Source organism: Calidris pugnax, unplaced genomic scaffold (assembly GCF_001431845.1).
Source record: "Calidris pugnax isolate Ruff unplaced genomic scaffold, ASM143184v1 scaffold56, whole genome shotgun sequence".
Lineage (NCBI taxonomy): Eukaryota > Metazoa > Chordata > Aves > Charadriiformes > Scolopacidae > Calidris > Calidris pugnax.
In genome coordinates this window covers 4,320,642-4,344,750 of record NW_015090839.1, presented here as the reverse complement: position 1 = coordinate 4,344,750, position 24,109 = coordinate 4,320,642, and the positions used below count along the sequence as shown (strand labels likewise).

At 37.4% G+C, this 24,109-nt stretch overlaps 1 protein-coding gene across 1 annotated transcript in view; it reads left to right on the top strand.

Moving 5' to 3' along the window:
- The first annotated feature begins 23,943 nt into the window (after nucleotides 1–23,943).
- CIPC (CLOCK-interacting pacemaker) overlaps nucleotides 23,944–24,109 on the top strand; it is a 9,609-nt gene continuing 9,443 nt past the window's right edge. Inside the window, exon 1 of the mRNA XM_014941842.1 lies at nucleotides 23,944–24,077. The gene's annotated coding sequence lies outside the window, so the exon portion shown is untranslated. The remainder of the gene's footprint in view (nucleotides 24,078–24,109) is intronic.

Genomic DNA, 24,109 nt, shown 5'->3' with positions numbered 1-24,109 from the left:
TAGCAAGATGAGATCTATAGATTTCAGAAATTCAGTGTACCCCCAAGACTTTTGGCCTCTCTGCCCTTTTTGGTTTTTTCTTGCTCAGGTGATATTTTCCTCCCCCTTTTTTTTTTTTTTTTTTTTTGCAGCAGGGATTCCTAATACCACCTTTTAAGGCCTTGTACAGAACAATCAAATTTAAGTCTACATATCTGGCAGACAAAATAAAGATTTTGCTTTGCTCCTTTTTTTCCCCATGTCAAAACCCTTTCCCCCCTCTTTCTGTATCTAAAGAAAAATAAAAAAGGTTTTAAGTGATCACTTGCAAGGGGACTATACCTGGCTATAAGTGCACTTGCAAGGCATGCCACAAGCTACTCTGAGATCACCTGAAGAATTATTCCCCTGAAAGAGGCCAATGCCAGAATTTCTATACACTGACAGGTATAGCAACGACATTTCTTGCCAGGGGGATGGGTGATAGATGACTAAAACCTTAGCACCAACAGCCCGTGCTACAGAACGCCTGGAAGAAAATTGAAGTTAGAAGGTGAACTCTAGAGCTATCTAAACTATCACCAAAGGCTTCAAAGGTGTTCTTTTGCTTAAACATGATTTTTAATGAGTGGAGTTTCAAAAGAATAATATGAAAACAGGTTCTTGACTCTGAGAGGTTTATGATAGCAAGATGAGATCTATAGATTTCAGAAATTCAGTGACATAATGTTGTCTTTAAACTTTTGCTTCCCTTACACAAAGGACCCATTTCCCTGGACACTCATTTAGTCCAAAGAAAATGCTTCCTATAGATGTTGAGGCATCAGTAACTGTTTGATTATTTAACATTTCCTTCAAAAGCATCTCTAAAGATGCCAACTGATGGTATCTTGGCCAGGCAAATTTAGGGGTCACATCGCTATAGATGATTGATCCAGTCAGTCTAGATGCAAGGAGCTTTTATTCTCGAGTTAAGATCCAAAGTTGTTGACTAAAGAGATCCATACTTTGCTCATATTACAGGACTTGCTCTCCTTCACTTCAACTGACAAACTTTTACCCACTGGAATCCACTTAACAGTTCTGTGTCAGGGATAACACACATAAACCCCTTCCTGGTTCATTCTGCATTTAAATTCTCCCACTGTGTGAAAACAGGAAAGTAGCTCCTACATGCTGCTTGAACTAACAGCTGTGACTTGTTAGACTGTTAGAAAGACGAGATGAAAACTCTCTTCTTAGTAGGGGAGGCTATAAAATAAGAAAGCAGGGGTAGAAGGGAGAAGGAGGCACATTCCTCCTGTGGAAAGGAGGAAGAAACTAAAAAAACTCTATAAGCTAAGGAGGCTTACCGTGGTTTCCTTATAGCTTTTTCTAGTCTCACTTTATAAGAGATTCCTACTTTAAAAGATAAAATGAAAAGAAGCTGTAGTGGCCACACCTACATGATCTTCTAGGAGGTGGTACAGCTTTTTAGGTTTTAGGGGAAACCTTGAAAGACTATGTTCTCAGGCTAAGAACTGTGTCCCTTCAGGACCCCTTATGGAAAGGTTTTCAACACCATACCCCATAACAGCATGTTTCTCAATGGCATATAGGCAATTTCTGTGCCCTGGAACGACAAACACTGGCAATGGATCTGCCATATTGGGCAAGGCTCAAGAAGCCTAAAAATGTCCCAAATTTGATAACTTGCCAAAAAATAATCTCATTAAAATAAATTGCATGAACCTATCATTAAGATTTTTTAAAAATAATTCATAATTTTGCAAATTTGTTTCTTCTATAAGAAATAGATTTTTTCTGAATGCTGATCTCTAGTGCAGGTACATGAAAACAAATTCATTGGTTTCATTGTGTTTAGTTTCTAAATTCAGTATCGCTCCCATCAGCACTTATAAATAGGTACAACATTTACCTCTATGCAAATATTTGAAATATCATGGTAACTTATTGCAGTTTTTTAAAAGTAGACTGAATATTTTATTAGCAGCTCACTTCCTTCACGAACTCTGTAAAAGCTTAAAAATGCATAGAAGGTAATTTCTTTTTTCCCATTAGAATCTCTCATATGTCTTTTAAATTCTTCCTTACACCTTGCATTTGGCTGCATTTTTCTTTTCTGGACGTAAAAATACCGATTTGTCTTGAATTATTATGTAAACTATTTTACTTAATGCTTTCCTTTGCTATTTGTCTGGTTTGGGGCTTTATCATTACGGTCACTTTTAAGGTAGGGAATGCTTTTATACTTTATCTCATATTTAATAGTAAAGAAGTATAAATACCAGTCATAATAATTTAATAACAACATAAGATGATAAATGTTAATGTCTTAGCACAATGTGTCTTAGAAACTGCTCTCTGCAAGACAGCACGGTGATGATTATAAATTTATCTGTCTCATAATTTAAATGCATCCAAACTCTCAAATGCAGTAAAGCATGTAACAGCACTACACAGCAGTTCAAGAAGTTATGAAGTCTATCATGCCTGATTCAAATTTTAGAGGGAGTGTAGTTAGTCAGCTGGTAACTAATCGCAAAGCTGTAGTTAGCACCTCGATTCTTGAGAAAGATGCTACCGATCTTTAATAAAATCAAACAACAAAGAACTCAGGCTTAAATTTCATCAATAAAACAGTACTTTCTGAATCATAACTCTAGCATCAGTATCATGCATCAGTTCAATCCTGGAACACAGAACTGAGAAGAACACTACAGGCACAAGAATGTGCATATTTTCCTTTCCATCAGTCACACCCAAGGCCCCTATAATGACAGGGGATTGGTTAGGTGAAATGACCTCAAATGATCCTAAAGTGATCCACTTTATAAACTACAGGGAAAGGCACTCTCTACCCCCACCTTGTACCTCCAAGAAGACCATTGACAACTTGACCTGTAAAAAAATTTTTTCTGACCTGAAATCTGTGCCCCAAATCTGAAATCCCATCAAAGCTGTGTCTAATCTTATCAGAGAGTTGGGAGCGTGAAAAACATTTCAAAAGTGAAATTACATTACCAAAAAGCAGAGCAGAAAACAAGAATTTTTTTCTTCTCTTCTTCAGGCAATGAATGCAAACTCTGAAGCATCTGATACATTAATTAAATGCAACAATTATTTTCAACAATTACTACTGCAAGCTCATGATCCAGCAAAAGATGAAGAACCTTATCTAATGAGTGGGTCTGGATTGGCTCAATCTTCTGTCCTGCACATATAAGCCACAGAAACCCTTGGATCCCATATTGAAACATGTCCTTGAACAGTCAGACAGTTTGCTTACATGGACATGCCTACTACCTACAGAAACCATGCCAGTACTTAGCCTTTCCTTTTATCTCTGCCATTGTATCTCATTACAAACTTTTCTGGCTTCAGTCTCTTCCACTTACTAGTTTTACAGCAAACGAAACACGTGGCATCAAACACTTCCTGACACAGCCATATATGGAAAGGCAGTCTTCCTTCAGTGCTCTAATAAGAATGACAGCAAACCCAACACACAAAGCCTTATTTCATAAGCTTTACTTTCCAACTTCATGACCATCCCTAGCCTGCCCTTAATGTATCAAGCTTCATCTTGTAAGCCATTCAGATTCCTTGCACCTGTTACTCTGTCTGGAAGAAAGTTCCAGAAGTTCATTGCTCTGATGGCTAGAGAACTTATTTTAACTTCCTGTCTAAATGTATTATTGATTAATTCATATCCATTTGATCTTTTCTTTTAACTTTAATTGCTCTTCTCCCTATTTGCTATTTACCCCTAAATGTACTTCTAGAAAGTAATCGTATCCTTTTTGAATCTTCACCTTGGTCAGCCAAACCAAGCCACATTCTTTTAATGTCCTCTCAAAAGACATTTTTACCATTCCATTAATGGTCCTTGGAGACCTTTTCTCTGTTTGTTCCAGTTTAAATTCTGCTTTTTTCCAGTACAGATGGTCAGACTGATACCAGTAACCCAGATGAGATCTTAAAAGTATTTTGTCCTAACCATATAAATACTTTCCAGTACCCACAGAAAATGTGTTTTTGATATTTACAGTGGCTGCCTTCATGGCTGAGAAATACTATTAATGCATTTATCTTAATAAACACACAGGTCTAACTTCCTGCATCCCTGCTGATCGATGAGCCTCCAGCTATAGCAGAAGGTCCCTAAACGCATGACTTTGCAGTATTTAATTTTTTTTCGTTGTGATGATTCCTATCAACAGTCATCTCATTCTTCCTACCTTACAGGTAGATTCTCCTTGATATCAGTAATGCCTCCCAACTATCTGTTATCTGGGTTTTGCACTAAGGTCATTAATGTTACATATTAAGCAGAATCAGTCACAAGATGAATCTTTGAAAAATACCATAAATAAGGCCTCCACATTTTTACAACCTCTCTTTCAAAATACCCCATGAGTCTTTAGCCAGTTTTTAATTCCAATTCCTTCCTCTCCGGCTTAAATAATGATTTCCATTAACATGGTTTCAAATGTTTTGCTTAAATCCAGATGTATCAGGTCCATTGCCCTTTTTAAAGAAATCCATTATCTTATCAAAGAAAGATGAGGTTTCTCTAACATGATCTACTTTTGATAGCATATCTCGCATTTTATCCCATTTTTCATTTAATTCCATTTACATGATCTTGATTACTCCTTCCTTCCAAACTTTCTAAGATCTTACAGGACATCAAGGTCAAAATAACAATCCTGCAGCTTTTCCCTCTCTTTTTAAAACAAACAATTTTTGATACTTGCCAATCACATGCTACCCCAGAATGGAAAGATTTATTGAAAATCCTTGCTAGTGGAGTTGCAGTTTCACGTGCGAGTTCTTTCTGGCACGTAATATAGGTTTCCTGTTTTCTCAGGGTAAAAGTCTGTATTTTGTAAATTCTTCCACACTGGTGAGAGTAATTTCTATTACCCTAGGATTATTCCCATCCTTGTCCTTTGAATGTCATTATCTTTATTCTCCACCCAATTCTCAATTCATGAAGACCACACCTCTTTCTTATAAAACCTATTTTCATATTTAAATATAGCAGGTCACCAAACTAATGGAAGTACATGTCTTATATTAGTGCTATGGTTCATGTGTTACAAGAAATGTATAAAGAAAAGTATAAAACAGTATGAAGGAAACTCCATGAACATTTTTTGGCTCACTGATACTTGAAGAATTAAGAAAACTTTTACAATAAGGTATAATTCCCACTGGCACTTCCTACTAGATTCACCAAGGTTGTTGCAATTTTTCCCTTAAGTATGAAGAAAAATTGATTTCATTCCTTATTTCATGAAAGGAAAATGAGAAGAAAGGTGTTGCAAAAGGAAATAAAGAACAGCTAAACTTTATGCAATGAAATTTTATCAAACAGAAAAGTGTGTACATTGTAAAATGCAAGTTTATAGTCTGTAAACAGAAGAACATACAGATTCATTGGGTTGCTATATTTGCTTCTTATTATTCTGTATTGCTTTCTTTTTACTATTACTATTCCATGAGAGAAGCCCATTTAAGTTCTTCCTGAGATAGCATATGGCAGAAAAAGCCATGCCTATGCCATTATATGCAGCTGGGAACAAGGAGCAATCACTAAAATTAAGTTCTTATTCTCTTTTTATTCAGAGAGTTACGACATTTCCTCTATCTGCCTTTTCAGCCCACAGAAATGTGAAATAAAATATAGAGTTCTCACAGTTCTTCAATCATAGTTTTCAATCATCTCTGAGACTGGAGAATCATGTACAAAATTTACAGAAATGACATCTCTTTCCTTTCATTCCAGCATCTCCAGACTCCCATCAAGCTGCACTCAGCCAACCTAGTATGCTTGGGCAAACAAATTAGTAGCTTTTAAGATTTGTCCCGAGTTAATCTACAATAGGGCAAAATAAATGCAGAATTTAGTCTAAATAATTCTTTTGAAAGCAGAAATAATCACTAAAAGAGGTCTTTTTCTTCCACAGTATTTTTAAAGCACTCTATAGCCTTCTCAGAGAGATCTGCCTTTAGGACACGCTTTTCCTATTTGACTACCCTTACCTCTTTCTCATTCCCCTTCAATCTCACTGCTCCCATTAAAGGATCACAGATGTTGCAGAGACAAGCATTCACAAGCTGGTAAATGCCAGCAGTAGTTTTCTTCATGCATATTCATTAGAATAAGTTTATAATTGCATGATCACATAATATTTCCATGGTACTATTCCACTGCTCTACCCAGACAGTGCCTTTTATCCTCTTTTGTACATTATCCATTTTCTACATGACTTCCAACATCTAAGAACATGTAATTGGACTATTTCATAATGCAAAGATAAAACACTTTGGAGGCAAGTTTGGCCAGGAAGCCTACATTCTGTTTTTCCCTTTTCTGAATGCATGGCTTAGAACTTTAAAATTCTTTTGAGATTTTTTTGTAAGTAAAATGCATTTTTTTCTATAAATTCATAGGTCAGAAAAGACTTTAAAATCCTTTAGTTGGATCTCTAGCATATCCTAGTCTATTAAATTTCATTCTATACTAGGGCTACTAACTTATTTTTCACTAATGCATAATAAAAACTCCAATCCTGTTTTGATTTTAAGGGTATTCATATTTGTTTAGAGAAACATTCAAATCTTCATCTTCAGAGATGAAGAATCTCCATTTCCCTCTGAAGCTTATTCCTTCACTGTTAAAAAAATTGAGGTTTGTTTCTAATGTGAATTTATCTGGAGACAGGTTCCAGCATAAAAGGATGCTATTGTACTATGACTATCTCCCCCAAAATGAACAGCCCTTTAGAATGTGGGGTTTTCTACACAGGAAAATATATATACATTGCAATCAAACCACGTTGCAATCAAATCACTTCAAAATAATTTCTTTATCTCTGTCTAATGAACGAAGCAGACTGGGCTCTTCAGTTTTCAGACTATAAAGCAGTTCTCCAGAATTATTTCTGTGGCTCTCTATCCACTCAAAGTGGTCACCATTCATTTTAAAATGCAAGCCCCAGAAACTTATTCAGGATTCCAGTGCCAATTCCATATCCAAAATTTAAATGACCTCTCAAGTGGTCTATTTTCTATTCAAATGATCTATTTTTGCCAAATCATTACATTAGGAACCCATGTTGATGGGTGATCTTAAAATCTTTTCAAAATTACCATTTTCCAGGGAACATTTCCTCTTCCTATAGACCAACAGACAATATGGTTTTTTGTCCCTGAATATATGATCTTGTCTTTGGCAAAGGTAAAATAAAACTTTCTTTGAATCAGTATAAGCTAATCAAACAGTCCAAGTGGTCACGTAAGACTGTCCTAGCTTCATTCAGTGTTTTCTATTTCTCCCACTTTTATTACCCACAAATTTTACTAAATAAATTTAGTACAATTTATTTATTAAAATAATGGGGAAAGTACTAAATGGCATTAGACTGCCACTAGTCTACTGACAGCATTAGTATCAATCCCTGCGCAAAGCAAAGTCCATTCATAATGATTCCCTATTGACAACTACTTTTTTGTGTTCCAGGTCTTTCAACAAGAGCAGCACATGCCTTGTTGATGTTGTGTAGGGTTCATTGTTGAATTAGAATTTTTTTTTTTTTAGTAGCAATTCAACTGCCTTCTAAGAATCTGTAATATTCCTTTTATGAATGAGTAAATATGCAAATGTAAATCAGACTATTTTGACTAGACTGTTTTTCTGAAAACCCACTTTGACTAGCATTCATTATATTTCCATTGTTTAATTCTTTTTTTTAATAAATCCGTAATAACTTTCCATTATATTGGCATGGATTGATGCCAGGCTAACAGATCTATAATTACTTGGGTCAGTCTGTTACCTTCTAGAATGCTAGCACAACCTAATTACCCTTCTAGTTTCATGGAGTAAATAATTAGGGGTGGATGCAAATTCTATCATAGGGCCCTATTTCAGTCTCTATAACAATGGAGTTCTAATCTTTAAATGTATAGTACATGCCACTGTCAGAGTCAGACTGCACTAACAAAATAACTGGTAGAAAAGGTAACTGCAATATAGGTTGGAGGGTAGAGCGGCATAAGATGCAGTTTGCTAGCAGATTCCAGATACATTTTATGATAGCAAAAGAACATCAGGACTCAGGTTAAATTGCATGTTCTGTTACTTAAAGAATTTATTTTCCTCCTTTTTTTTTACTAATCCTAGCTTGTGCTGTTCTCATGTCTTGACAAATCTTGTTCCCCTACTTGAGCCATGACTATCCTTCCCTATTCATTCCTTTGTATGTCAGGCAGCTTGCCTTTGCTTTCCTCCATTCCCCCTCTTAGGGAGAAGAAGTGCCTTAAAGATACAAGGAAAAAGGTCTTACCAGTTTCCTTCTGGTGCCATGGCACTCCAGAAGAATGATGTCTGGAAAAGTCATGGGCTGTGCTAGTCTGTTCAGAGGGCTTTTGGAAATGGACCACTTTTACTCCCTTTAGAAATGAGACCCCTCAGGGGGAAGGAAGATCCATAGAGACAGCGAACACTCAGTGGATTTGGCTGCCAGATTCTGGCAAGCCATGGCAGAATATTTAAAAACAGTAATTTTCAGAGATTAACAGTTCAACCAAATTAATCTGAATCACCATAGAGGCATACTTAGCTCACTGAACAGAACTATACATATTTTGCAAAACTGACATATTTCAGAATTTAAGCATCTATCCACTGTGATTCTACTCCAAATGTTACTACTCTGACATAAATTCTGACATAACTTCTCATAGATGTCATACACAAAACCTGTAAGTGTTAAAAGAAGGAAGAAAAGTAGGCTTAGAGGCAACATACCATATTTCTGCTGCTTTTTCCTAACTTAGACCAAAATCTGGCAATTGTATTAATAATCAGTGATGCTGGCTAAATAACATTTCTAATTATAAAAAAAAAATCAATAGCAATCAAAGATTATCTTTTCTCCCTGTGCGGTTCTAGCTGTTAATCAGACAAGCCATTTTTTTCACTCTGAGTGCAGCAGTAGACTTGTATGTCCATAAACTTTCTATCCCTCAAAACCACAACGTAATAGCTTTTGTAAATGCAGCATCTCTGTAATAACAAAACAAGTAAAGTCTGTTGTGTTTTGATCACAGCTCACTTTGGGCTCAAGACAAATTTGAACACCTGTGATATTTCTGAGGAAAGCATGCAGAACTTTTAGATCTGATTTCCTTTGACAAAAAGTTGACATAATACTGCTTGGATGGTGTAAAATGGATTTTAAAGTGTGTTTAGGTCACTTTATGCAAAGCAAGCCATTATCTTACTGCAAATGAAAATCAGGTCAACAATTTTCCACGGAGCTCCTCTGAATGCTGTTGGGAAGATGCAGTATCAATCCTCTCCTTTTAATTGAGCAAAAATAAGACTGATGGTTGCAAGAGAGTATTTGAGCTCCCAAAATGTGCCATATGACAGTGTCAGATGCTACATTATTTCACAATTATATCTTCAGTGTATATTGAACAGCTACCATACAAATGTTTAAAGTGTTTTTTAAATGTAAATAGCTTTATTCTCCTTATTTCCATCATTAGTACAAATGAAAATATTCCTTTATGCTTTTCTTTTGAACTAGTAGGCAACATCTATACCAACCTGGACACAACATTCTTTGCTTTGCTTTTCAGACACAAAATTGATAGCATTAAGTAGGAACTCATTTTTTTCTCTGGATACTTGTATCTATTATTGAATCATTTCTCATGTGCAACGAACCATCTGCTTTAATGTCAAAGTTGATTCTTTTAGTTGCTCCTTTAATTTTTTTCTTCTGTCTCTTCACTTGCAGTATCAAATATGAAACCACAAATTTAAATCTGTCTGAATGAGAGTATTCAGGGCAAAGTGCTTCAATCACTTTTAAATTGCTCATTTTGTGCTACACTGAAGGTGATGTTTTTAGAAGAAAAGAAGGTTGCAACTTTCTATCAAGTTCAAGCCTTTGCCTTCATTTCTTTCTTTTCTTCCTTTTTTTTTTTTAAGGTGCAGTCGCCAATTGATCTGTCATATTGTCGTTTTCAAAGATGAACTGAGAATGCTCTGAAAGGAGGTTGCTGTTGAAGAGCTGCTGGAAGACCTAGCGCAGGGAATTACATTTTCATTGTGGTTAACTTTCAATGACACTGAAGATGCCTCACTTGGAAGATCATCAAACCCATGTTTTCTCTTCCACTTCAACAGACAAAGCTTCATTCATTTGATGTGGAGACTCTGAAGAAACTAATTTTCTTTTGAAATAAGTGTGAATTCTTTTTATCTTGTGATTTAACAACTCTTGACAATGCTTACATTTCACTTCAGAAAAATTAGCTGTTTTCGTAACTTCGGTCTTTCCAATCATTTTTTCCCACTAAGTCTTTTAGTATTCCCTTTCTCAACCCAGGTTAATATAGATGGAATTTTAGTAATAACTACTTCTAAATTACCTATTTGTTGTAGTAATAAACAGCTTTCCCATTTCCTAAAATTACCATAAAAATAACCACTTCTTGACTTTAACACTGTAAAGAATGAAAATAAGATGTGTTAATCATGTTCTCCAATGACTTATCTTCCATTAATTTCTAGCAGATCAAATCCATCCTTGATTACATGATACTCTTACCTATTTTCTCCTTCACAATATCTAACATTTAGCTCCATTCCTGTTCTCCTGTAACTAAGAATATCGTGCATTCTCTCTAAGGCTTCCAGTTCTGTAACTATGCTAATCCTTAGTACAAAGAAAAAGTATTTTATAGTTTTATAATATGTAGTTGACAAAGCTTTCATGTACAAAAAGGGAGACAGGAATAAAAGTGAAATAAGACCTAACTTCTGGAAAAGTATATTATTTTGAAGTTTCTTTTCTAGAAAAGAATCCAGATTTTTTTTTCAAGTTGCTGGAGGTCTGGAACTAGTTTTCTATTAAACAGTGCAACATACACTGTGTTGTGACTTACCACCATGTTACTGGGCTATAAGAATAATGCTCTAAGTTCTCATTTTTTATGTAGAGTGGTACCAAGGCCTTATGATCTCCTTTGGTGAGAAGATGATTTATTCAAAAATTGCAATTTCTACCTGAATTACAGATATGACTTTCAGAAGTTTAAGTGGAGCCAGAAATTGAAGCTCCTAATGCAGTATTTTAAAAAGCATGTGGAGGAAAGATGTGGGAAAGGGAAGATGGATTACAGCTGATGGTGACTTTTATAGTGAAAACATGTAAGTTACTTTTGGTTAAACATCTACTGCATAGAAGTTTAATGGCTTCTGCCCCCAACTCAACATTGTACTTAACAGATACAGAAAAAATCCTCCCAACATTTGTATTATACAAATCAGAATACCTGTTTCCTTTTTACAAATTTTTATTTAAGTGAATATTTGTGAAAAGTGCTTGGTTGCCATCACTGTTGTCTGAAGTGTTCAACATTATACACACAAGATTTGGGCAACCAAGGTTGGAGAAGGGCAAACTTCTGACATCATGCCACTGGAAAGGACCTTGAAAGCTTATCTCATCTGTCTACTGGGCAGAAATATCATCAACATTTCTGAGCACAGGTAGTCTGAACATAAAGAACTCTAGTAATAGGGATTTGACATCATCCCTTCATAAAATATGTTAGTGCTTCATTATTCCTACTTATTCCTCCCAATATCTAATCTGAATTTTGCTGGCTGCACTTCGAACTTCTTATTTCTTGTCCTATTCCTGCTGAACATTGAGAAAAATGATTCCCTTTCTTTCTGGGGTAGCCCAGAAGAGACATCTGAAGACTTGTTTTGCCTCAGACTTTGTTTCCCATAGACTAAACACCACCAGTTCTTCAAACTTTCCACATAAATCATGATCACTCTTATTGTTTTCCTTTGGACTTGCTCCAGTTAACCCACCTCCTTTGTGAAGTGGAACACTAAATGCTAACTACAGTAATCTAAGTGAGACCTTACTGAGGCTGAGTACCATAATTTCCTGTGTCTTACATGCTACATTTCTGGTTTTGCATCCAAGGGAGACCTACTCTATCCCCTAGATCCTTTTTTAAAGGACTAGCCAGATATTTCATATTCCAAGCTATTAAAGCTGCTTAATCTCACCTAAATATGAAACTTCTAATTTCTCCATATTGAACTGCATCCAATTTTCCAGATTGCTTCTCCAACTGGCCAAGACCATTTTGAATTTGAATTCTGTTCTCCAACTTGCTCTGGCCAGCCTACTGCCATCTGTAAATGGAATAAACATACTCTGCATTCCATCCCCAAGCCACTACTGAAAATACCAAATAGTACGAGACACCGGAGAGATACTTGTTCAACCCAGTTGATACATCCTTCCAATATGACAGTGCTGATTACTCTTGCAATTTTGTTACTACTACTACTATTGCTTACTATTTTCTGAGTAGGTTTGCGGAATAATTCTGCACTAATCTTATCATCATGCTGTTCATATCAAGTTTTCCTGCTTTGCTTATAAAGATGTGGTATATATGTATGACATGTAAAGATGGTCAGAAACTCTGCTGAAGATACACAACATATATTATTACTTTTCTGTTCACAGCCCTGTTACCCCAAAGCAGGAGAAAAGCAGATTGGTTTGACGTGGGCTGCTCTCAACGGATCCATTCTGTCAGCCATTTCTTTGCTGTCTTCCAGATGTTTACATATAACTTATTTGATTATTTGTTCATAATTTCTTCTAGTATTTTTTTAGGAGTTGAAGTTAAATTGACTGATGTAAAATTTCCTGGCTTCTTCCTTTTTACCCTTTAAGCACAATATTTGTCCTTTTTCAATCTCTTAGAGACTTAGCAAGCATCTCCATGTTATCAGAGATGCCTGCTGACAGCTTTAAAGAGTTTTGGCCAGCACTCTAAATAAGCTAGGGTCCATTTTATTAGGTTGTAAGATCATGCTCCTTTGTTTTTCACAATAATTGTATTAGCCACATGATTACAGTAGACTTCTTTAGTGAATACTGAAACTAAAAAGGCATTAAATGTTTTGGCCTAAGAAATCTTACATTACTAGTTCTCTCTCTCAACTGAGTATTGAATAGTTTCTCAGTCTTTCTCCTATTTGTTACAGAATTCAAGTAGAAGCTCAATAGTCATAAACTGTAATGTTCTTTATAAAAACATATTTTTTAAGCTGGTCACTTATAAAAGGTTTCTTGTTCCTCTAATTATAACTTCTTCTGTGCCTTGTTCCTTTTGATTTCTGTCCCCACATACATACGCATTCCTTTATACTAATCCTAGTAATCTCACATAATTTTAATTTCCTGTATGACTCTTTCACGTGTTTGAGGTCAGTGTATATGATTTAACCAGATGATTTCTTGCTATATACTTGCTATTCTTTCCTTGCATTGGGATCATTAAATTCTGAATAGCATGTTTTTCATCAGGAAGTGCTTAACTCCTTTATTCCTTTTAACTTCTCTTTCATGACATGTGATGTTCCAGTATCCTGAGTTTGTTGAAGTCTGCTTTCTAGAAATCCTCTTTTTCTATTTGACTTTTCTACCTCCTTTCCTTCAAAAGAATCATGGATACTTTTGTTTCATGGTCACACAAGTTCTCTTCCACTCTCATGTCCTCATCCACATCCTATTTAGCACAAAGCTGTACCAAGGCTGTCACAAAAAAGTTATATATTTTGCTTGTCTCTGTAAGCTGTTATATTCCTTTCCAGCTGAAGTCTACGTAATTTTTTTTGCCTGTTTTTATGAAGTTCTATGCCTTAGAGGATTTGGCCAGTTTCTCAAAGAAAACAAATCCACCCCAAAAGAGCGCCACCCCCACAAAAGAGCCAAAACTGAACTCAAGCCTTACGTAACAGATATTTCTGGCTTGGGATTTCAACAGAAATCTCCCTGATCTCATAACAGGTGTATATATCCTCTTTCCGGACAAGCCACCATGTGTGACCTTATACTCATATTTGAGTCATATGAGCCATTCTAACAAGCCATTACTATTCCAATTGAGTTGGAGTTTTGTATTAAGAATTCCAGCTTTTCTGTTCCTATTTTCTGTTCCTGATTTCTATGTTTGAAGAGACATTTATAGATTTGAAAGGACAGCAGTCATTCAGGCTTCAGATTGCCTGCTTAGCCTGTCATCAAGGGAGAAAATGGACACCCATTCTCATGGAACTGTTTATAGACAAATTACCAATGAAAAAAACAAACTTTTCCCAATGTGCATTCACCACTAGGGTTTTTTTTCTGGTGACCTTCAAATCTGAGATGTGGGTTTTGCTGCTATATACTATGACAGGAAGGAATGGCACCTATAGTCCAGATTTAGTAGCATTTACTGTATACAGAAGACAAATGGGAGGAATATTTCGCCTTAAAACTGGAAAATAAGTTAGAAATGTCAAGTTATTTTCTCACTCTGCTACTTATGCTGGTATTGTGTTTACTAAGAAGTACATGTAGTTTTCATGTGCTTTAACTATAGTACAGGTATAATCCTAGTGAAGACAAGAGTTATAGCTCTGCTATATAACTGCTTGAAATAAATTCTAAGATTGAAACCTTTTTTTTCTGGTGATGACACTACCCTGGTGTATGAACTTTAGCAACTCATTTATCCGTCCTTCAATTTTTAGTTCCTCAGCTGTAAAATGACTATGACAATAGTTATCAAATTCATAAGTGGGGTGTTTGTCTTAAAGAATATTTATAAACCCATAAAGACCCCTAGATGATAAGTGCCACAGGAAGCAAAGGATTATTATTAATAATGCCCACTCAGAATGGTGCTTGTATCTTAGCGATAACTTTATCCCTAAAATCACTAGAAGATTTAAAAGCTTACAGAAAATGCTGAAATGAGGCAAATTTTCTCTCATCTCTGTAAAGCATCTTGCTGCACTGAGAGCTCCAGCACACATTTGTCATCTGGAGGCCAAGCAGGCCTTCCACGATTCCAGGAAATCAATTCCAAAGACTGTAGATTGTCAGTTGCTTGTACACTGGAGGCCGTCCAGGCAGCAGATTAAATTGTATGAGAAAATTGTAACAGGCTCTAGACCGCACATAATGGAGACCCCCAATGACCTTTTGGAGGACTTGGGAAACATGCATTGAAATTACCAGCAAGCCCTTTTGTAGCACCAAAAGTGCATACTGAACTTCTCTTACTCATCACACAGGGTCATTCACAACTGAGCTATTTCTGAAGAGGAAAAACAAACCAGAAAATGTAATCACCATCCCTGCTCTGGCAGAAAATGTACAGGGATACCAGAGCTGCATTATCTGTACCACACAAAAAAAAAAGCGAAGTTGGTACTTGTAAAAGCTGCCGTCTTTAGCAGCCTTTCATGGGGCTACTGTTCTGAATCTTTCACCCCTGAGAGATTTCAGCAGAATACCCAAAACACTGGCCGAAATGATTGCTGGTGCAGAAGGCTGATTTAGAGGAGTAACAGTTTCAGTTTTGTTGTTTTATTCAGACTCAGTTGACTACCCCCTGGTTTTTGGTTTCATTGTTTCTAGAGTACCCTTGACATGGCCAGAGTTCAAACTGCTAATGTGACCCTTTCAGTGCTGCTCACTTGGGGGTTCAGGCTATAGTGTGTAGCTCTCCGTGTTATGAGCGGGAAGCTACATGTACACAAAGAACCTAATCCCTTTTGAAAAGAAAGTTTTGCTATACTGGGAAAGGATGAAATTCTGTTTATTACTACTGATCAACCTATGCTTTCAAAAACTGGGGAGTTAATGCCCCTGACTTCTACTTTCCCATTTATCAGTGGCAACATAGGCTGGTCATTTTATCTCACTCCCTAACAGTATTCTTCCCACTCTCTAGGAAAGCTGCACAGCTTAACATGTGGGTTTTTATTTTATTTTATTTTTATTTTTTTTAAATATGAATCTATTAGAAAATATTTTCAGGGCATTTTAAGCAGATGGAATGGGTACATTTGTTGTTTTGGAGGGGTGTTGTGGTTTTTTGAATAGTCCCTTTACTTTCACTATCACAGATAAACATGTATTTTTCCTTTGCTAAAAGATCATATAGAATCATATCCCAAACTACCCATAACTTAGCATTTTGTATTTATCTCTAAAACAGCTTTTAGGGCATCAGACTAAGCAAGTTCTCAGTTTGACAGTAAGGCTCTACAACCTCTATAAGGCACATGATCAGAGAGGGAAATGGTGAACAGGAACTACCCTTACCATTCTCGTGTTTTTTTGACTCTGACACAGACTTCCTATATGACCTTGACCAAGTTTTTAAATCTATTTCATAATTCCCCATGTGCTATTCTGGGGTAATAATTCCCCATGTCAGAAGCATCTGAGTATAAATTTATTGCTAAATGTCTTTTATGCTAAGGCTTGTAAGTAATATACTCTTTCAAAGAAAATTATCGTTCTGCTAAAGGAGCAATTGCTCTATTGATTATAAACTAACCTTGTTTAAATTTGCCTTATCAGAGATCTTGGTCTGATTCATCTGTAAATTGTACTGGCATTTACACACCAGTATTTTTCTGCCACTTGATATTTTTACATACATTTTTACATACATTTTGATCAGCTATAGATAACTACTTTTGGTGCTAAGCACTGTAGAATTAGAACTCCTATGTTCTGAGGAGGAAAGATGGGGAGAAAAGTATGGGGCAGCAATCTTTGCACACACAAAAAGAAAAACTATGGGTTGAATGAATGAAGAATGGAAAGAAAGGAATATGAATATGAAGAGGAGACTTTCAAAGACTGTTTTAGCCACAGGCCTTTTCATGTCAAATATCTGATGCATCCAAGCTGTAAAAAGCAAAGAAGGAATTTGTAGGATCAATTTCACCCCTTTGACTCATCCCCTTCCTTTGCCCATTTGCTCTCGTAAGACAGGTCCAGAGTGTGCAACAGGAAACCAAGCAAAAACAATACAAGAAAAACGCATTTTAATTTTAGCCACACAGCTGCCTCTGGGTTCTTTAAATACACTCCCCTCTAAGTGCTTCCATACACCAAGCTATCCAAATGCTCTAGACAGGCTGAGTCTCAACTGCAAACTCATTCCACAACTAATCTCTGTCTGGCATTGTTACAGCAATCAAACCCAGTTGGTCAAATGCCCAGTTGGGGCAAACTGGGTCCTTATCCAAGTGCCCTTTGTTATGTGGCTTGAAGCAATGAGCTACAGTCTCCAAGTTCATTGGGCAGGGACAAGTTTTCGGATCAGGATTAAAAAACAACCTCTTTTTTCCTTATCCTCTCCCTCTGCACATTAATACACAGCATAAGAAACCAAAAATATCTTTTGAAATTGTGCCTGTGAGTGACACTGTGCCCTAGTATAATGTGACAGGTGACCTATTCTCCTTGTGCCAGGCTGCATGTAGCCTTGCTGTCTGGAAAACTATCTGGGGAATTTAAGGACTACCGGCAGAAAAATGGGAAATCTAAAAGCTTAGTCACATACTCAGTTCTTCATCTTGGGTTGTTTTTTCCCTTTGGCTTTTGAAGGTGAAACATAAACCACCTCTGAATTCCAGAGGTTTTTTACTGCCATCATGTGGAGAATTTCCTAAAAAAATGAAAAACTGTCTTCCCTGACTGGATGTGATTTTTTTCCTGCCCTTGGCAAAACTGAAGAAATCTAATTCCATCTTACATCTACACAGGGCTAGTCTTGGAGCCACAGATGCCATAAACATCTGCTAAATATTCTACCATCCTTAGTATACTTTGCTTTTGCCCTACTGAAGCAGTATATTTGTTGGCATAGCAGAGCTGGTCAAGAGCATGACAGCCTGGGTATGCCTGTCTTTTCTGATATTCCATTACAGGTTTTTTTCTGTGATCTGCAGGAACATATGAACATTCAATATCAATGCTATTTCTTTCCATGCAGCAATGATACAAAAGAAAACAATACTACAGCAGGGTATCACAAATCCAATTATATAAATTATCTTAGGATCAGAAATATAGATTTTTCAGGCATTACTGTTCCCACTATGCAATCTTCCATTTCATCTGACCACCGTAACAATCACACTTGTGGAATTTTATAAACATATTAAAATTGTTCCGGAATGTTGGAAATTTGGAGGGCTATATTAATTTTAATAAAAGAAGGAAAGTATTTCTTCCTTCCAGAAAGTTCCAAGATTTCAAAAGTTTTGATCAAAACCAGTAACTATATTTGAATTGAAAAAAATAGCAAAATTGAACGTCACCAAATTTGATTTCTATTTTATTTCTTTTAGGTTTGTATTGTACCGATTAACATTGTATTTACTACTGTAAAAGTCAAAATAAAATAGCTAATTTGTAAGTGAACTTTTCAGCAATATTGACAATACAGCAAAATTTTCCTTAAAGGTTTTACTTTTGTTGGATTAATACAATCTGGAAGACAATTACTGTCAGAACATTTCCAAGAAGCTCTGTTTGTTTTCTCAAAGACATGCAAACAAGTGGTCCTATTTTCAAGAGTGATGAGCCCCCAGTAGCTCCTCCTGGATTCAGCACAACAGGAATCAGCCTTGCACATGGATTAGGAATCCAATTGGTATCTTCTGTCCATTCTGCTATCTCACTTGAAATCATAACTAGTTCTTAGTCTGTCCCTGACTAGATGTTTGCAAACATACTAATTACGGATCTCAGGAAGGTCTATAAATGACTCCAGAACAAAAGCATGTTCTAATTGATACCAACACCCTCTTGTACAACAAGACATCTTCAGAAGAGCTGCTACACTGGGTACGTTTAGAAAACTGGTCTGAAAATTGCGAAGTACTATCATCAAGGTCCTGCCGCCTTCTAGTCTCATAAAAATCTGTTCAGATTTGACTACGCTATACACAGGCCACTGGGAAAATCAGCACTCAGCAGCTTTTTCTTGAGCTGCTCCTATAAGCCCTGACAGCTTCTGTAGCCTTGGACACAAACAGTTCAGTGCTTCGCTGTCATAGTCTGTGCAGCATAGATTTCCAAGTTAAAGGTAAAACAGATCCTGCTACTGTTCCTGTAGCATAGGGAAACATACTTTCCCCCGTGAACCAAGAGGCAGTTCTATCTTTGTCTTTTAAATGGCTCTCGCAATTCTGAACGTTTCACAATCATATTATTAAGCAAAGCCTCAACCACTACTAAGGGAACCCACATGCAAGAGATGAATTCAGCCATCAAACACAACAAGCCTACAGGGAAAGTAACTGAGTCACAGTGGCATCTGAGCTTCTCGGAAAGCCTAGTCCATATCCTTGGCTCATCTATCCGTACTATGAGGCACAGCACATGGCTATATCAATGTTACCACATCATATGATCTCTGTAATGCCTAGTCCGTAGAAAATTTAATCCTTCTATGTGCAACTAATATGGCTAGTCTTTAATCCTCCATAGTAGAGATCTGTACTGAAGGTTCAAGATTCAAATTCTCTTCTGCATGAGGTACATTTGTTATCCTTGCACATAAAGTAATGAATTCTTGCCTTTTCATTTGCTTGTAAAAATGACAAGAAATAACAGCTCGAAATCCTTATCAAAATAATATTCTCAAATATAGTCATGTCAAATGTAGTTCTCATCAATTAGGAAAATACAGATTTGAGTTCACCAGTGCAACCTTAATTCTGCTACATTATGCATTTATGTTATCAGGCTATCTTTAATTACCTACTGACATCTTAGGCTTTTTCTACCAAACAATGTGTCATTCAGTTGACCGGGTAAATGTACTGGGAATAAATAATGTAAAGAATTAAGCTCTTGTTTATAGTATCCCTATCTCATATTTGTTACCTTTGGTATATAAATAAAATTGTTTAAAAGTAAAATTTGGGATTACTTATTGTAATTTTATGTAAATTAGATCAAGTCCTTTTCATCTTGAAAAAAAAAGTCCACAGGCAGTCCTTGATTGGACAAAGTCTGACCTTCCCTATATGCTGTAGCTCAGAGACACACGACACCCAGTGGTTATTAGAAATAACGCAGGAATGCAGAAGCTGTGTAGAGCTTGAAGATATTTATCACCACTCCCAGGTTCACAAAATTAAGATGCAACTAGAAAAATTAAGACACTGAACAAGTTACAACCCATATTAAAGAATCAGTACAGATAAGACTCAACACTTACGACAGAAAAAAACCTCCCAAAGCAACCACCAACATCTGAAATACAAACCCAAATAACTTTTGATCTCCAGGAAAAAATGACATCTATCCTACTTCGGAGTAAACAGTAGCTCTTTCATGACAACAGTGTAAATCCCGTAGATTTCTTCATCAGAAAATAACAATATCATGAGGAGATTTCCCCTACAGTATTACACTAAGTAAAGCCATCCTACACCCTGTAGCTTTACACACTCTGGAGGCTATATTGAAGACAGACAGAGAAGAACATGGCTGTGCTGGGAAAGTGAGAGAGTACGAAAGGGCATGCTGCCCTCCAAAGCACTCTGGACTGCAGAAATGGTTTGATGCTGCACAGATTAATAGCAGTCACTGGAGCTGCTCTTTGCAGTTTCCCCAAGTCCTCAGTTGGCCCAAGGGTCTAGGAGTTGCAAAGGGGGTATTAAACCCACCTTTGTTCTCCTCCAACATAAAATGGTACAGAAGAGCATCAAAAGTGCTTTATTCTTGATATACCATCTCTGCTAATCATTTGTTAATGTTAAATTACTGTCATTCTGCTTTCCCTTAATTTGGCGACATTTATGGTAAACTGAAGTTGCAGACGGACACAAGAATCTTCAAGATGTGTACTTTGAAAAGGAAACACAGCTAGTTAAAGTTGAAATGTTGAAGAAAAATAAGCCATTGCTAAAATACCTCCATTAGAGAAAAATCTTATTATCTCAACTGCTGAGTGAAATTCTATGACCTGTGATAGACATCAGGTCATAGCAGGGGATCACACAATTTCTCTTTCACGCTTCAATATTTATTAAATAAGATATTAATTATTAACAAAACCCACATGTGGAATGTCTTTTCAAACAGATTTGGAAGTGTAGTATTGTTTTAATGTCCAACAACACAGCTAACACAAATATAAAAAGAAGCATTTGAGATTTAGTGCCCCTCTGCTGAAAGGTGAAGCAAATACTTTATCCACACGAATTCATTCTTTGGTTGAGATCAATGGAAACTTAGAGGCATCATTTGAACAATATTCTTCTATTAATGTATTAAAAGTACAGAAATTAATAATATAAGGAACAAAGATATCTTTATCAAAATATCATAAAACTTAGACTTCAATAAAGTGAGGTGAATGAAGCCATTTATTTGCAGACTAACTTAATGCAATACAGTACCTACTAAATTGTATTTTGTCTGTGATAGCAAAATAGATTGGTGAGTATATGAAGAAAAAAGATTGAGTACGCGGTGTTTTCAGACAAACACCTAACCTCTCCAGTTCAGACAATGTATTATGAAACCACATGCTTCTTCTGACCTGGCTATGCATTACTTCCAAAGTTTGCCAAACATTTCTTTCTACTGCTGCGGTAGGACAAAAGATTCTTTGTTCCATAAGCATCTATGAAGTCCATGCATCAACACCTTTACTAATTGTTCAGTAACCACACAAGACCTATTATTTAACTGCCTCATGGGATAAATACTTCCTTTTGTCCCTTTTAAGCCATGGAAGATGATTTCTGCATCTTTTCCTGGAAGAAGAGGTTCAACACTTCTTTTTAAAAAGAAAAGTGTTGAAACACCTAAACTGAGTAAACATGTAGTCATACTTCACCCGTATTGTTTTCACTCGTTTCTTGTTGTACCACCAGAATAAACAGGGAAGTGAACAAAATGTTAATACTGATTTGCCAAAACACTCACCTTCAGTAAAAACAAACAAACCACAGAACAACATAGGAAAATAGAACAACATAGGAAAATAGGAAAACATCCTGTTGCCACTGACAGTAATCACTGAAAGCACACAGTAAATGAGACCTTATATTAATGAAGAATCAATGAAAGGAAAAGGGAGAGAAGGGACAATGAGAGAAATATTATTAGAAACACCAAAAAAGGCATATTTTGGAGCAGGGAGAATGCAGGTGATATTGCTCAATATAAATCTAAGGTTTGATTCAACTGAATTCAGGGAGAATTCAAGTGATAAGACTCAGTTTTTTTAAAACAGTTTACCTTAACTATCCAAGAAAACTTCTCTATTAAATAGTACAGTATTTCAGTTCTCCTACCTGCTGCCCCTTGGATGAAGGCCTGGTATCACACATTCCAAATCTGTTCTGAATCACCTGAACGGCAGGTTGTCTGTCCCAAATACAGATTGTTCCCTCTCTGATGAACTGTTTTCAGCAGGCACCCACACATAGTCCATATCCTGAGAAATCTGGTCTCTGTGGAGATCAGTAAGGGTTGTTTCTGGGGATAAGGCAACCGGGACCATGCCTGAGCAAATATCATGATGCAACAGCATTCTTAGCATGCTTTTCCTCAGAACCCAAACCTCCCAAACAGTAAGGGATCCAAATCCACAGTTTAGAGATCACACATCGCATGGTACTGTTTAGATGTAACTCACAGCCAACTCTGGTATTTAAATACTCAAAAATACATCCTAGGAATATGTGCCACTAGCGCTCTCTTGCAGCACTTTGGATTAGTAGGACTAGAATCCGTTCTGTGTCACATTTTCAAAATAACAGTGTCATTTCACATAATCCCGGACATTTTTGGTTTGCATTTCACAGGTTATTTATGAGACTATGCTGAGATTAAAGGTCCTTCTCTTTTTCACTCAGGATTTTATTAGATCATGTTGATCTTTTGAATCAGCGTGTTTCAGGTTCTTTAACAAGACCATGATAACAATGAAAGTATTTCTTTCATCCATTTCTATTCAGGGAATTAATTCTGTCTTTGCTTAGCCCTTCCACACAGCCTTTTCGGTTTTCTCTAACAAAATGGCTTTCATGTCCAAATGCAAAATATTCTGACAAACTTCTTGGTGATGATTTTAAGCATTTAAGCAGTTCTCAGAAGAATAGCTATTCTAGTTGTATTCATTGAACCAGAGGATTCACTTCCTGTTACTTAGTTGCCCTTGGTTTAGATGCAATTCATGAAAAGCAAATCCATATATTACTTTCACTATCTTGTATTTACCAACCACATAGAAGAAGGGTATCCTTTATTCATGACTGCGCCTCCTTTTGCCATGTTTTCCCTCTTTCGAGACAAGTTTAAAGCCTTTGGACCTCTCTGGTGCTGCTTTCCTCATTTCGTAAATAGCTGTCAAGTGTTTATGTTTTCACTGTCATCTCTCATTCTTGGAGTGAGAGAGGCTTTGCAAAAGTCTAAACTCCTGTGTAGGGATGAACTGTACTCTTTTACACAATATTTGGGGCATCCAGCAGCATCCCAAACTCCTGCCTCTGATCACAGTGCTTCCCTCAGAAGTCCAGACCAGGCAATAAACATCTTCAAGCCCTCACACTTGCCTGGCCATGTGGTGCAAGGCCAACAGGAGTACCCACACTGTTTTTCAGTGAAAATGTTCCTCTCTGCCATGTCCCTGCCAGTGGTGGTAGGAGGGGTCTCCAGAAGCCTTTTAAAACCAACATGCTGGCAGCCCCTTCTCCCTGACAGACCCTGTGTCGCAGCTGGAGCTGCCCGTTCCCACCTTGCACCAATTCCCACCGCGCCCGAGGGCGTGCGGAAAGGACTCCTGTACCGAGCCTGCCCCTGCCGTGCCCCAGAGGCTCCGGCCCTCCCGCCTCCTCTCCTGAGGAGGCGCAGAACGCGACGCCATGTAGACCCTCCGCCCCGCCCAGCGCGAGGACCGGCCCTCAACGGCCCCAACGGCCGCGCGCGCGCGCCCCTCACGCGCGCCGCACCCCCCCCGCCTCTAGCGAGCGGGGAGCGCGCGCCGGGCGGGGGGCCGCAGCTTCGCTGTGCGCATGTGCGGCGGCGGGAAAGCTTTCCTCTTCCGGGGTGGGCCTGTCTAGGCCGGGCAGGGAGGTTGGCGCTCCATGGTAGAGCCTCGCGCATGCGCGGCCCGGCGGGGTTGGAGCTGTGGCGGCCTGTGCCCAGGTGAGGGGTGGCCCGGCCCGGCCCGGCCCGGC